Genomic DNA, 12,305 nt, shown 5'->3' on the forward strand with positions numbered 1-12,305 from the left:
AATTAGTCTTTCCAATTCCAAGAATTGTTGTATTCAATTCAGAGACAGTTCAGAGATTCAACAGTCACATTTAAAATTAGCCCACACATTGCAGATAATTTTTTCATATCATCATCTACTCTTCAGATTGACTTCTGTGTATGTTTAACGGTGGTCTGCTGAGCTTTATTAAGATTATGTGGTTCAGTAAATTAAATGAGAAACCCTGATTTATCTTTAACTCGATGCTAAGCATTTTTGACTACATAGACAGTGCTCTGCTCAGTTTCATCCATTTCAGTGGCCTCAGTTATTACCAAATACTCTTGACTCCCAGACCTAAAACTCTAGCCTCAGCCTTTCTTCTGAGTTCTTGATCTTAATTTCTTGCTATTCCAGCTCCCCGTCAGTGGTTTACACAAGGAACATCTATTTCATCATAGCTGGAAGCAGTTTGTTCCATCTCCTGCCCCATTCTCTTCTTAATGCTTGTATTGTCTGATTAATGGCATCAGACTGCATGTGGCTGCTTAGCCTGGAAATTTGGGAGTGTTCTATAGCTTTTCTGCCTTTAATCATCCTACACATTCCTCTTACCAAGTTCTGTCAAATGTCCTGTGAGTCCTTCCTGTTCCCTGCCTGTGTTTGCACTGCAACCACCATAGTTCAAGTCCTTGCCATCTGTTCCTGGGCTCATTGTAACATCTTCCCCTGGCTTCCCAACTCAGAGTCTATATTCTGCCCACCTGTTTCTCCACACCTGTCTCATAGATCCAGTTATTTCATTACCCTCTGAAAACCCTCCTCACTGCGTGTAAAGTTAAATTCCAGTTCCTTAGTACTGAATATGCTAACCCACCTATCCAGATTAATATCTATCCATTTCTCCTACACTCATTCTGTGCTTACAGCCCAGTGTTTCCCAACCCTGGCTCTGCAGTAATGTTGTATGGGGAGTTCTACTACTTTATGACTCAATAATTTTAGGTAGGGCCCAAGCATTTCTGTATTAAAGTATCCCAGGTGATTTTTATATACAGCTTAGGGTTTAGAATTGCTGTTCTAACTAACTCTAGGAGATAGCTGAATGCTTTTTTTTTCATAGAGGGAGGTGAGGATACATCTCTGCTGCATCAAATAACTCCCTCCTCTACTTAATACCACATACCCTCCTGGAGTTGTACAGTATGGCAGCACTGGGAAAAGGGAAGAGGAAACTATTAGAGTAGCATGGCTATTAAAAGCTTAAAAATATACAGCATTAAGTCAATTTCAAAATTAGTAGGGATAAAATGCATTATTGTCAGACCATAACAAACCAGAAGTAAACAATAAAGGGGAAATGCAGCCAGCTTTTAATGAGTGCCTAGGAGTGTATGAGCACTGAGGGTGAAAGATACTATTTTCCTTTTCATCATTCTTTCAATAAATTTGATTGCCTTTTATGTGCCAGGGAGCCAGTGGTAAGAAAAAGACTCTGCCTTCAGGGATTGAAGTTTAATGAGAGAGGCAAAGTACTCACATAAATTATAATATAAAAGTTAAAATTACTATTTAAGCAAAAAGAGGGAAACTTGATAATACATCAGGAGAGGATTCCTCGAGCCAGCGCTGCTTGAGCTGGTGTCCAAGGAATAAGCAGGAGTGAAGACAGCTGAGGGGAGAGGAGATGAGGTAAGATGTTTTGACCTCAAGGATGGTCTTGGAGAATTGATGAGAGGAATTACAATTTTCTCATTTTTAGCTAAGAAGTGAATTCAAACTGTTGTTTATCCAAATCGCAGCAAATGAATTTCCATTATAGAAATAAAACCAGAATAGGTAACACTGTATGATGACTGCATTACAAAGAAGAAAATGTACTGAAGAACCACATCTTATAAGATTAAAAATTGCCAAAATTGACTCTAGAAAGACTTGATGGAAATATTTAACAAAGTAAAACTACCCATAGTCCTTGACCAAATTTAATAAAGGATTGCATAAATAAAATTTAGGTTTTATTTTGATCCTGAGGAACTCAATGGTAAAAACTAATTAGAAGAATTTGATATATGGAAAAAAAAACGGATTTATTAATCAGTTCCTTACTTTATAACAGAAAAAAACACTTCCAGTGAAATTATTTCAGTAAGATGAAAATGGGAAGAATTTAAATCATTTTTGCTGTACTGTGTGTATAGAAATTGAAAAATTAAGTTGGTGTGAGTACATGCAAAAAATAGTACCTCAACAAAAATTCATCTGTGATGGTATGACTCCTCTTTACTATTGTATTCATAAAGCTAGAATAACTCTATGATCATACTTGATATTTGAAGAGGCAGGGATAAGCAGACTGGAAAGGACCTAAAGCAAAAGAGGGGTAAGCCCTGGAAGTTCTTAGAAATAAGAGTACTTGAGGCAAAGAAATGTATTTTGGACATCTTAAGGTGTAGGTGAGAAAAGCAATTTCAGTACATTCAGACAATTTCTATGACAGAAGGAAGTACTGGTTGTTCAGAATCCATTGGAAGGGCACCAAAGATAAGCAGAAAATTAGGCAGCTACTTCCCCATTAGTTAAATAATAGAAATAACTAATACTTTAAAATGGTGTTTACCATAGGCCCGGCATTATTCAGAGCACTTTTAGATATATTAATTCCTTTAATCTTCATAACAATCACTGAAGCAGTTAGTATTATTCCCATCTAACAGATGGAGAAACAGTTAAGTAGCTTGTGGAAGAACATATCTAATTAGCCGTGGAGCTGGGATTCATATCAAGGCAGTCTGGTTCCAAATACAAATGAAGTAGAAACATACATGATTGTAATAAAAACAGTATTTGTTTTCTATCTTTTAAAAAGCTTAAGACTCAAACTTCCTAACAGAAATGTAAATGTTTTCATTTTCTTATACTGTGTAACCTGAGTACCACCACATATTTAGAGGTTATGTGGTTTCATATTTCACTTCAAAGTGAAAGTCGCTCAGTCATGTCTGGCTGTTAGCAACCCCATGGACTATACAGTCCATGGAATTCTCCAGGCCAGAATACTGGAGTGGGTAGCCGTTCCCTTCTCCAGAGGATCTTCCTGACCCAGGAATCTGCCTGCAATGTGGGAGGCCTGGGTCCGATCCTTGGGTTCCCTGGGTCACTCGAAGAGTCAAACACGACTTAGTGACTACACAACAACAGTGCTTAAGACAGGGAAGGGAGGAGGAGGGTTTGAAGAAATGTGTTGAAAATCCTGGTGCCTAAGGGACATGTAGGTGGAGATGCCCCTGGCCTGAAGCAGGAGTGGCAATTGAAACTACAGGAACAGATTTAAAGCCACCCAGGAAGAGTAGAATAAGAATCAAGCCAAAGAATGCCATTTGAAAAATGGACAAAGGTAGAGCAACCCACAAAGCATCTTGTTAGGCACATGGTTATCAGTATGGAAAGGAAATACCTTGGCAACATCCTGCCCATAAATTTCATATAGGCAAAAATTAAGACTTAAAATAATTTTAGGGAATTCTTGTTTTCTTACATTCTTTTTAGGAGGGGTTGCTATGCTGGGTCTTCCATGTGGTACCCAGGCTTCTCAGTGAGCTAGCTCCTCTCACTGGGGAGCATGGACTCTAGGTGCAGCTTCAGTAGTTGTGGCCTAGAGGCTTAGCTGCTCTGTGGCACATGGGATCTTCCCAGAGCAGGGATCAAACCCATATCCCCTGCACTGGCAGGCCAGTTCTTAACCACCGGGCCATCAGGGAAGTCCAAGGATGACCCCTTTAAAGTTTTTTATTTTCCTTCCTTTTCTAAAAGCTCTTTGATCTGGTTCTTCAATTACATCCTCATATTCTACAAATGTTTCCGGTTTTCTGATAATACTGTTATATTGGTTATATTAGGCTAGGACTAAATTAGTCCTGTATTTCTTCCTTGTCTTGTTGTCTAGATGATGAGGTTTGAAAGGAGGTCACACTCACCTCAGGACCTTTCTCAAAGCTCAGCCACCTCTCCTGCCCATGTTCATTCCCCAGTACGCTTCTTGGAAACTTCAAAGGCAGCCCCGCCTTCAAATCAACTCCTCTAGGTCTCAGATCAGATCAGATCAGTCGCTCAGTCGTGTCTGACTCTTTGCGACCCCATGAATCGCAGCACACCAGGCCTCCCTGTCCATCACCAACTCCCGGAGTTCACTCAGACTCACGTCCATCGAGTCAGTGATGCCATCCAGCCATCTCATCCTCTGTCGTCCCCTTCTCTTGCCCCCAATCCCTCCCAGCATCAGAGTCTTTTCCAATGAGTCAACTCTTCTCATGAGGTGGCCAAAGTACTGGAGTTTCCGCTTTAGCATCAGTCCTTCCAAAGAAATCCCAGGGCTGATCTCCTTCAGAATGGACTGGTTGGATCTCCTTGCAGTCCCAGGGACTCTCAAGAATCTTCTCCAACACCACAGTTCAAAAGCATCAATTCTTCGGCGCTCAGCCTTCTTCACAGTCCAACTCTCACATCCATACATAACCACAGGAAAAACCATAGCCTTGACTAAACGAACCTTTGTTGGCAAAGTAATGTCTCTGCTTTTGAATATGCTATCTAGGCTGGTCATATCTTTCCTTCCAAGGAGTAAGCGTCTTTTAATTTCATGGCTGCAGTCACCATCTGTAGTGATTTTGGAGCCCCCCAAAATAAAGTCTGACACTGTTTCCACTGTTTCCCCATCTATTTCCATGAAGTGATGGGACCGGATGCCATGATCTTCGTTTTCTGAATGTTGAGCTTTAAGCCAACGTTTTCACTCTCCACTTTCACTTTCATCGGACCCCTTTAAACACTGGTGCAGTCGCCACCTCCTGGAGTTGAGCATACTCCGTTATCCAGAGCTCCAGTCGCTCACCTTCAGCCTGGTTCATGGTATGGGAGCCTCCTCTGGCCTGAAGAATGGCCTGGGAGTAACCGAAACAAAAGAGGGTGGACTCCACGAAGCGGTTTGGTCAAATCAAGTGAGATGGTTTGGTGACAAGCTGCGTCCTCCATGTTACTAAATGCCATTGTCCGCACCCCCGCCGCTCCCACGTATCACCTGCCATTCACCGCGCCGGCACGAAAACCAGGCTGGAGAGCAGCACCTCAGAGCACGACTCTCCATCAGGTTGAACCAGAGTGGATTAGCGTGTGGTAACCTCTGAGGGTCAAGCCCTACCCAGTGACTTTACACTCCGGCTGCTCCTTAGAATCAGAAGCCAGGGCGGCCGCCAACCCACTCAGTCAGAACCTGTCTCCCTAGAAAGGCCAGTGCTCAAGCTGAGGACCCAGACGCGCGCTCTCGGCTCCGCACGCGGCGGCCGGCGCGCGGCCCCTCCGGGGGCTCTCGCGTGACCCGGGGCCAGCTCACAAACGCGCGGGCGCGGCGGAGCCCAGGCGCCGGGCCACTGTCGCCGCGGGCCAGGCCTGCGTCCGAGACGAACAGCAGGCGCGCCCGCCGCCGGACTCGCCAGCGGAAGACTCCAGGTGACGCGAAGCTCTCTGACTTCACATCAGCGACCCTCTAAGCCAAATCCAGGTTATCTCCCTCTCCGTTTCCCCTCAACACCCGCAGCTCTGCGTGTCCTCCCTTTGTTCCATGTCCCTGGGATACCCACCTTAAGCATGTGTGCATCCTGTCGCACGTCGCTTTTTTCACAGTCTAGGAAGTAATTTGTCCAAGCTGCACTGTGTCTTTCAGCTCTGTAACAAATTACATTGGGTCACTGTTCAGCTAATTAATATTTAGGATAACAGAAGTTGGGATCTATTTTTGCCTATCAAATTGGCCATATTTAAGATGAAACTCTCAGTGCTTGTGATAATGAGGGGAGACTATATCATATAGCTTTTTAGAGTGTTATTTAGTTGTGTGTGTCCGTCTTAAAAATATTCACATAGGAATGGTCAAATAATTGATGGCACATCATTCAGTGGGATATTTTTCAGGCATGAAAGGTAAACTTTCAAATATTTGATGGCAAATCATGGTATGTTAACTATGATTTATATTCTGTGATAATGTAAATGTTTCACATCTGTACTGTTCAGTAAGGGAGTCAGCACTTAAGGGTAGTCAGTCAGTTAGTGGCTTCTCAGCACTTGAAATGTGGCCAGTATGACTGAAGAGTGAAATGTTAATTTAATTAAACCTACACTGAAATAGCCACATGTGGTTACTAGCTACCACACTAGATGATGATGCATGGTCTCGTTTTTTCAAAAATGTATGATATGCATCATTGTTATCTCTAAGAAAGGGACATCATACTTGCTTCTCCAGCATCTAATCTTCCTTTGGGTTGTTCTAACTCCCTGATATGTGTATATATGTGTGTGTGTGTGTGAGTATATTCATACACACACACACACACACACACACACCTCATTTCTGAGTCAGTTTCTCCTCCAATACCAGTCCAAACTGGGTGCAGTATTCATGGTCAATCTGTAGGGATCTTCACATGGAGACCAGAGCAAGCAACCCTTGTCCAATTCTGTATCTTTTAAAAACAATCCTTTTGTTACACACAGCAATGTAAATGTATGTAATGCTACCAACTGTACACTTTAAAATGATTAAACTGATAAATTGTATGTATATTTTACCACAATGAAAACAAGAAACCAACCCTTTTTCAGAAAAACAGCCAGAAACCTGAGGATACAACTACCATAAACCATGATGACCCATCAACATCACGACCCCCAGGTCTGCCATGCTTACTAAAGCACAAAAGCTGAAGCCACTTGAGGAAGCTATCCCCACAAAAGCCAACTGCACAATCTGGGCTGCTATAAAATACCAAGGTCAAAACTCTAAAGCTATAAAACATGAACCCTCACCACCCCATAGTCTCAATTTCTCTAGTTGCCTTTGTTTTTCAAAATGTTCAGCCAATGCACCAGATGTTGCAAATTGTGGTAAAGAATGACACCCTTCCCCCCGCCACCCCCGCCTCCCAAGTTCTTTATCATTAACTATAACCAAGTAGAAAAGAGTCAAAGTAACACAATTATTACTGGTAAAGCAGTTTAGAGATAGTGGTTTTGGTGTGCAGCTAAGTGAACTTGTAATAACTCACCAGTGAATTCGACATAATTACTTTGTCATGGATGGACAGCCTTGGCTCCCCCAGAAGTTATTCAGCACTCTTATTCTATGGAAGATAACCACCTGTGTGCACGCTAAGTTGCTTCAGTTGTGTCTGACTCTTTGTGACCATATGGTCTATGGCTCACCCAGCTCCCGAAAGGAGCTGAGTTCATCTGTCATCCAACTCTCCTCTTGTCTATAGAGGAGGTATAGTGGAGGAGACTCAAGGCTAAGGGCATTGCATGAGTAGACTTTCTTCCACATGGAAACCTGAGGTCAGGAGAAAGCAGTTACTCCCCCACATATCTCAAGAAGAAAAAAAAATTTGGACAAACCAATAACCATTAAATCAAATGCATGAACAATGAAGAAGCAAATTTTACAGAACCTTTAGGGAATAGATTATTCCTATAATATTCAAAATGCTTTAAGAAGCAGATAATTCGTATGCTACCCAGTTTGTTTTAAGAGCATGGTATAACCTTGACAGTAAAATTGGACATGAACAGTACAAAAAAGGGAAACTGTTAGCAAAATTACTCTTAAAAGCATAAAAGTTCTGAGTAAATGTTATATTTAATTCAGAAAAAGTAATCTATCATGACCAAGTTTGATTTATCCAAGAAATGCCACATGTTCAATAAAGAAATCTATTAATATACCACATTAGCAGATTAAAGTAATAAGACAGATAGCAGCTGTCATTTCTCCACATGGTGCTGAAGGGCTTAACAAATGTATTAAGACCATAAGAATAAACAAGAGTCAGAGAAGTGGAAAAGAAGAAACAAAAATTGCCAATATTTATGATATTGTCCCTATAGAATATCCAGGAGAATGTGTAAAGTTATTAGAACTAATAAGAGCGTCCAATCAAATTGCTGGATACAAAATCAACATACAAAGATTAGTAGTGTTCCTGTATACCAATATTTTAAAAACTGAAAGAAGAAACATAGGAAACATATATCATTCCCAATAGAAATAGAGCTATATCACATTATTAACTAGGAAGACTTAATGACATAAATATATCACTTTTTTCCCAAATTAATTTATAAACTTAATTCAATACTTACTGAAATACAAGCAAGAGATTTTATGGAACTTGATATACTTATCTTGAAATTGATCTGGCAATGTAAACAGCTTGTGGGATCTTAGTTCCGCAACCAGGGATTGAACCCAGGCCCTCGGCAGTGAGAGTGAGGTCCTAACTACTGGACTGCCAAAGAATTCCTTTCACTTTACTCACAATTCTGGGTTAGCCATTCGGAGTTGGATCAGCTGAACAGTTCCTCTGATAGCCCTGGCAAGGTTCCCCCACCAATTTGTGGTCAGGTGGGTCACTCTGCTTTGGAGTGTCGGGTGGTTAAAAGCTCGAGTGACAAGTCACATGTCTCTCGTCATCCAATAGGCGAGCCCAGACTTCTTCACATAGGCAGGGGTCTTAAGAACTGTTGGGAAGCCAGTTTGTAAGTTCCAGTATCTGTCAAAACTCTGCTTGCATCATGTTTGCTAATGCTCCATTATCCAAAAATAAGTCACATGGCCAACCTGAGATTCAAGAGGTGAGGAAACAGATTCTACATACAAAGTTAGGAAACATTTATGGCCCTTTTGAAATTTCTGATTCTGCTTTCTGCCCTGGGGGCTGAACAATATGGACATCTTTAAGTGTTTCTCATGCTCTTTGGCTTCCCCTGGGCTCAGCCAACGGAAACAGCAGCAGAAGATAAGCGGAGAGTGAGATTAAGGATTTATGCCCTTGGTTCTCTTGCTGCAGACTGACTGGTTCCTCCAGCCAAAGGCCCAGCTCCAATCAGGTGGTTTTTCTCCTACAGTCTGACAAAACACATCATAGAAATAGAAAATTATAGATCCAATTACTTGGGCTCAGCCATAATTGAAATCATAATTAAAGCCTTAAGCCATACATTTTGAGAAACTTTGAGTAGAATCATTCGGACAAGGACTATTTTAATAACCTTTAATACTCAGGTGTTTTGTTAAAGTGAGCAGATAGGTGACTCAGATGGTAAAGAATCTGCCTGCAGTGTAGGAGACCTGGGTTTGATCCCGGGGTCAGGAAGATGCCCTGGAGAAGGGAACGGTTACCCACTCCAGTATTCTTGCCTGGAGAATTCCATGGATAGAGGAACCTGGTGGGTTATGGTCCATGGGGCCACAAAGAGTCGATTATATTTGGGCTTCGCTGGTAGCAAAGATGGTAAAGAATTTGCCTGCAGTGCAGGAGACCCCAGTTTGATTCCTGTGTCGGGAAGATACCTGGAGAAGGGAATGACTACCCACTCCAGTATTCTTGCCTGGAGAACTCCATGGACAGAGGAGCCTGGCAGGCTATATAGTCCAGGGGGTTGCAAAGAGCTGGACACGACTGAATGACTCACTCACTTCACTAACACTCAGTTAAAGCAGAAGCCAAAAGGGTACTGATTAAGCCACAGTCCAGTCTGGCATGGTTATTGTCCTATTGAAGTTAGATCTATGCATGGAAATAATATAATTTAATATGTCTCCTATTATGGACCTCTATGTTATTGCCAATCTATTACTATCACAAACAATGCTTTTTCTGTCAACTTAAGAATTCATTCTCCTTTAATCAAAATAATACATTATGATAAACAGTAAGGAGGAAGGAAAGTTATGACCAACATAGATAGCATATTGAAAAGCAGAGACATTACTTTGCCAACAAAGGTCCGTCTAATCAAGGCTGTGGTTTTTCCAGTGGTCAGGTATGGATGTGAGAGTTGGACTGTGAAGAAAGCTGAGTGCTGAGGAATTGATGCTTTTGAACTGTGGTGTTGGAGAAGACTCTTGAGAGTCCCTGGGACTGCAAGGAGATCCAACCAGTCCATTCTAAAGGAGATCACTCCTGAGTGTCCTTTGGAAGGAATGATGCTAAAGCTGAAACTCCAGTACTTTGACCACCTCATGTGAAGAGTTGACTCACTGGAAAAGACTCTGATGCTGGGAGGGATCGGGGCAGGAGGAGAAGGGGACGACAGAGGATGAGATGGCTGGATGGCATCACTGACTCGATGGACATGAGTTTGAGTGGACTCTGGGAGTTGGTGATGGACAGGGAGACCTGGCGTGCTGCGATTCATGGGAGTTGCAAAGAGTCGGACATGACTGAGCGACTGAACTGAACTGAACTGAGGAATTCACTGCATAGCAAAGGAACTATATTCAATATCTTGTGATAAATTATAATGGAAAAGAATTTTTAAAAATAATATATACATATGTATAACCAAACCACTTTGTTGTAGACTTAAAACTAAAACAATAGTGTAAATCAACTATAGAAAGTGAAAGTGAAGTCGCTCAGTCGTGTCCGACTCTTAGGGACCCCATGGACTATAGCCCACCAGGCCCTCCGTCCATGGGATTTTCCAGGTAAGAGTACTGGAGTGGGGTGCCATTGCCTTCTCTGACTACTATACTTCAATATAAAAAGTATTTTTATATTGAAGTATTTTACTAAAGTATTCTCTATTCTCATGTCATGAAAACATCCTCTTAATATCATGTACTTAAAAGTCTTACTGTTTTACTTTTCACATTTAAATCTGTAGTCCACCTAAGATTGACTTTTGTGGATGGCAAGATAGGGGTCAAAAATCTTTTGCTTTCTGTATGGATTCCCAGTTGACCCAGAATCAAGAGCCATTCTCTCCCCATTATTATTAATGCCATCTTTGTCACAGATGAAGGTCCATGTATGCATGGGTCTCATCCTCTTAATGTCAGCCTTTCTGTGATCTTATACTTTAGAATCCTCTTACATGTTTTCTTTCTTTCTTTTTTTTTTAAACAAATCGGTTCCTTTTTCCATTCATCTATTTGATTATCAACGTATTTAGACTGGATACTCAATTCTACACTGACGGTGACTTTCACCAAAGTTGCTAGGAATTCTTTTCTCATTTTGTTATTCCTTTTTGTTAAGTGTCCCCTCCCATCTGATTGCTCTCATGATATTTTCATTGTTTGTAATGTTCTATAATTGCAGGATAAAGCTTTTTATTTATTCTGTTTTGGGTATTGTTATACATCATGGATCTGTGGATTCATACTTTTCATCAGTTCTGGAACATTCTTAGCCATTATTGTTAATTTTTTCATAATTTTATTTATTTATTTTTGGCTGTGCTGGGTTTTTGTTGCTGCACAGACTTTTTCTCTAGTTGCTGCGAGTGGAGGCTACTCTCCAGTTGTGGTGTGAGGGCTTCTCATTGTCATGGCTTCTCTTGTTGCAGAGCATGAGCTCTGGTGCAAGGGCTTCAGTAGTCGTGGGACACGGCTCAACAGTCGTGGCTTCCAAGCTCTAGAGCACAGGCTCAGCAGTTGTGGCGCACGGGTGTAGCTGCTCTGCAGCATGTGGAATTTTTCCCAGACCAGGGATCAAACCTGCATTGGCAGGCGAATGCTTTGCCACTGAGCTACCAGGGAAGCCCTCATTATTTTTAAAATACTGCTTTTCCTTCATTGTCTTCACTTTTTCCTTTTGAAACTCTAATTAGATATATGTTAGTCCATTAAATTTTCCATGTGCTGACTTATAATTTCCATCTCCTTATCTCTCTTTACTACATTCTGGATATATCTTTCATATTTTCTAGTTAAATACTTGTCCAGGTGTTCTAGCATCATTATTGAAAAGAGCAGTTTTTCCCCAACACTACAAAGTCCCATCTTTTTCATAAATCAAGTATCTGTATATCATAATCAAATGTCTGTTTCTGGGACTTGTATATTTTCTACTGATCTATTTGTGTATTCTTGTACCAACTCCATATCCCCTCAATTGCTGTGGCTTCATAATGAGTCTTGATACCAAGAAGCAAGTCCTCCCACCTGATTTTCCCCCTTTAAGAGTGTCATAACTATTCTTGGCCCTTTGTTGTCCAAGCAGTTTTAAAAATCAACTTGTCAAGTTCCACAAAAATAAGGTTGGGGTTTTTATAACAATTTTGCTGCATGTATAGATCTGGGGCAGACAGGTCGTGGGAGAAGACTGCCACAGAGGCAGTCCAGAGCCCAGGCAGTGGCAGGGCCACCTCAGTTCTTGCAGCTTTAATACCCTGACCCCAGCACCACACTACTGCACACCATAGCCTTGCACTAGATTTGGGACAAACACAACAGAGAAAGGGATGCAACCTCGGGTTTCTTCTGGGTGGAACTGCAGATGCCT

This window comes from Bos indicus x Bos taurus, unplaced genomic scaffold (assembly GCF_003369695.1).
Source record: "Bos indicus x Bos taurus breed Angus x Brahman F1 hybrid unplaced genomic scaffold, Bos_hybrid_MaternalHap_v2.0 tig00001695_arrow_arrow_obj, whole genome shotgun sequence".
Taxonomy (NCBI): Eukaryota; Metazoa; Chordata; class Mammalia; order Artiodactyla; family Bovidae; genus Bos; species Bos indicus x Bos taurus.